The following is a 3,300-nucleotide window of genomic DNA, read 5'->3' as shown; positions in this document are numbered from 1 at the left end:
CTTTTACATCTGCAAACTTGCTTAATTACGTCAACTGATACGATTGCACTTTCGAAAGAAATTGTCAACAATTTTTTCGCTATTCTGTTCTTTTTTGTTTTAATTTCTTACGAAATTTCTGTTTAAAATGTTACATGTATCGGCCAATTTTTTACCCACGAATAATCTGGATCTCGGTTTTGTCTGGATGAAAAAGCAAATTGAATTGGTATCTGCCCAGCTTTCGACTTAATCTATCCAAAAATGATTTAGGGATAATTGTAATTTATTCTTGTTCTATTAATTTTCATTAAATTAACCGATATATTCTTGATAGTTGGATAAAACAAAATAGAAAATACAAACAAAAACAAACAAATGTTAATCCTTACTTTTAATAACGGATTTAATTAAAATTAGTAAACCCATTTTGTAAACAAACACCTTTTCTTGTCTTTTTTTTTCATTTTCATCCAGTTGTCTTCCTTTAACCATGGAAAGACATCATCTCGAACCAGAAGTTAGCAATATTATTACGAGATGAGTCATCAACCGGCAAGTGGATATCTTTGTGGCAGTTGACGATTCTCAGCGCGTGGTCTCCCTTGCTTTCAGCCCGATTCCGAGATACTGGAAGTGCCCATAGGAGGCCTGGTAGTGGATATCAGTGCATTACGACGCCAAGGGAGGACAGAAATATTGTCACTGTTGCAAAACGGAACCTTTTCTCAGTTCCCGCCATATACTAAATGAAGTACAAGATGTTTTGACAAGGCCTTTATGAACACAAATGATTCGCAATAGTTTGTCGGAAGTTGGCCTCACATCCTATGTCCCTTTGGGACGACCTGCATCAACAGCCCGCCACCAGCAATTCAGAATATGGTGCAGCGATTCCCTAGAAGAAAACACCAATTAGAATGATGTTATATTTTCTAATGAGTCCGTTTCTGTCTGCATAGTGATAGCAGGCGCCGAAGTGTCTACCGAGAACGGGGATGCGTACAGTGCCCCGCCCCAGTTAGTGCTCCCCCTTCAGTGCGGTTTGGAGGAGGCGGTGTAATGGTCTGGGCTGAGATTTACATTGGAGGATGAACTGGACTCCATATTGTTGAAGGCATCCTAACGGTAGTCCGTTGTCCAAGAAATTATCGAGGAATACCTACCTCAAACCAGGGATCTCATTGGCAGGGATTCTCGATCTCTGAATGACAATGCCAGACCTCATAAAGGCAGGATTGCTCATCACTATTTAAAAAACTGAGAATTTCTCATCTGCCCCTTCCCTCATTGTCTCCAGACCTGAACCCATTGAACATATGTGGGATGCGTTGGTTCGATAGCCAACCAACGTTGCAACATCTATGAAATGAAATTCCTTATGAAATTAGTGACAACCTTATTAACAGTACACCTAACAGCTCAGAGATTTTACCTTACAGAGGACATTATACACGGTATTAATTGTTTTAAAAAATTATTGTGCCCCATAACAAAAATTATGGATGGGTTCGATCCCACTTGTGAGACTATTTTTCTTCTCAACCAAAAACCTTCTATAAAAAAAAATTAATTGGAATTGTGTGGTGATTAGTGACCGTTAATCGATAATTATTCAGAAATCGTGAGATGCGGTCTGGTGTGATGTAGGTTTCAGAAAAACATTTTCTTTATCGTTCCAACGTTTCGATCTTTATTGAGATCATCTTCAGGGCTCAAAGTGTTTGTCTTCTGTGTAATTGTACCATTCTTGCGTGTCGTGTTGAGAGTGTACGATAAAGAAAATGTTTTTCTGAAACCTACATCACACCAGACCGCATCTCACGATTTTCGAATAATTAATTGGAATAATTAATATTGTCAATTATGGCCACTATATGGACGCATATATGGATTATGTACAATAGAACAACCCTGTTTCTTCCAAAAATCGGAACAGGAGCCCCAGATACTTGCTGTTGTGCTCAAGCAGTATTCTCATATCGGGTAGCAGCCTACACGCTCTCTACAAGGAGCCAAGGAGTTGCACCATTCTAGGTGGGACACACCGAGTAACCTTTCTCTACATACCTTTGGCCGAAAAGTAAGTGCCCACGGGTCATCCTCAAATGGCCTATTCTTAATCGGGTTAAGATGACCTCTCTTCTACGAGTCAGATCCTTTGAGGGCCACCTGTTGAAACTGCTCGTAATGGGAGATTCTCTGCCGATCCGGCCCACCGATGCTACCAACTTCTTTTAATCATGTTTTTGTTGCAAATAAATAATAGATGTACTTCAAGAATATATATTTTCCTTTTTTATGTCTAATATAGTATTGATAGGTATATATAATCACTGAAAGTTCGGCAATAAAACTTTTTGTTTTGGTTAGATTTTCACTTATTACAATAAAACTAGGCGATCATATTATATTCAACAGATTGTATTTTGTATTTAACGGATTTGTTCAACATTCGATTTGAAATCTGTTTATTCAATTGATGGTCTCCGAGATGTAGTAGTAGATGTACTCAGTAAATAAACGATTATTACACATAAGCTTTCTATGAATTCAATTATGTAACTCATTTTATTTAGCATACAATTGTTAAATGGTTATTCATTATGACTGTTATCTGATTTGAATAATTTATATAGCTATTCGTACTAAGGTCAAAGTTTGCATGTTTCTAGGTAGTAATAGAAATTTTCTATCAGACATAGACCTCTTCAGAACGGCTGTGGAAACTCGTGTAGTCATCCGAGGTTGGCCTTCGCTGTCTCCTGGTATAAATACCCCCGTGTGAAGAGTTACCCGTCTGTTGCTCGACAAGTACCGTGAATGACTATCTCCCTATCGGTCAAATGTTCTCTAATTGTTATGAATTTTGATGGCATTGAAGTTTTGCAGCCGTCGTTTATTGGATGCACTATGCACCAGGTAGGAATATTGTATTTTCCCGACTTTTACAATTACCTTATACTGATAATATGTATGCAATCTCTATTATGCAGGAATCTGGTTGTGACTTTAGCAGTCTTTGTTGAGGTTATTTAACAGTAAGTAGGTAATATTTTTATATAAATTGATTCCTTTCTTCCTTTTTTGTTGATTGATTGTATTTCCTTCAGTTCATTGGTTCAGACAAAGAAATAATTAACTGCTACAATCATGCATAATGCCAATGCATTACGGGGCCTTTCTGGCTTCTGGCTTTAGGGATAGATACAATGTATAAAATCTTAAAATAATTAAAAGCAATTCAATAAAAATAATAAAAAACACATTTTACTTATTCAGAAATCGTGAGATGCGGTCTGGTGTGATGTAGGTTTCAGA

General features: G+C 37.3%; 1 protein-coding gene across 9 annotated transcripts in view; it reads left to right on the top strand.

Annotated features, from left to right (window-relative positions):
* The window catches only part of LOC106673050 (cholesterol 7-desaturase), a 43,007-nt gene that overhangs the window by 16,864 nt on the left and 22,843 nt on the right, over positions 1-3,300 (top strand). For 5 of the 9 annotated variants that reach the window (XR_002910555.1, XM_024228364.1, XM_024228363.1 and 2 more), the window contains exons 2-3: positions 2,655-2,901; positions 2,976-3,020. The exons of 3 other annotated variants lie outside the window; for them this stretch is intronic. The gene's annotated coding sequence lies outside the window, so the exon portion shown is untranslated. Of the gene's footprint in view, positions 1-2,654; positions 2,902-2,975; positions 3,029-3,300 lie in introns of all 9 variants that reach the window. One more of the 9 variants, XM_024228360.1, reaches the window with a different exon arrangement.

Source organism: Cimex lectularius, unplaced genomic scaffold (assembly GCF_000648675.2).
Source record: "Cimex lectularius strain Harlan isolate CLEC.00 unplaced genomic scaffold, Clec_2.1 scaffold253, whole genome shotgun sequence".
NCBI lineage: Eukaryota > Metazoa > Arthropoda > Insecta > Hemiptera > Cimicidae > Cimex > Cimex lectularius.
This window is presented reverse-complemented; position numbering and strand designations above follow the sequence as displayed.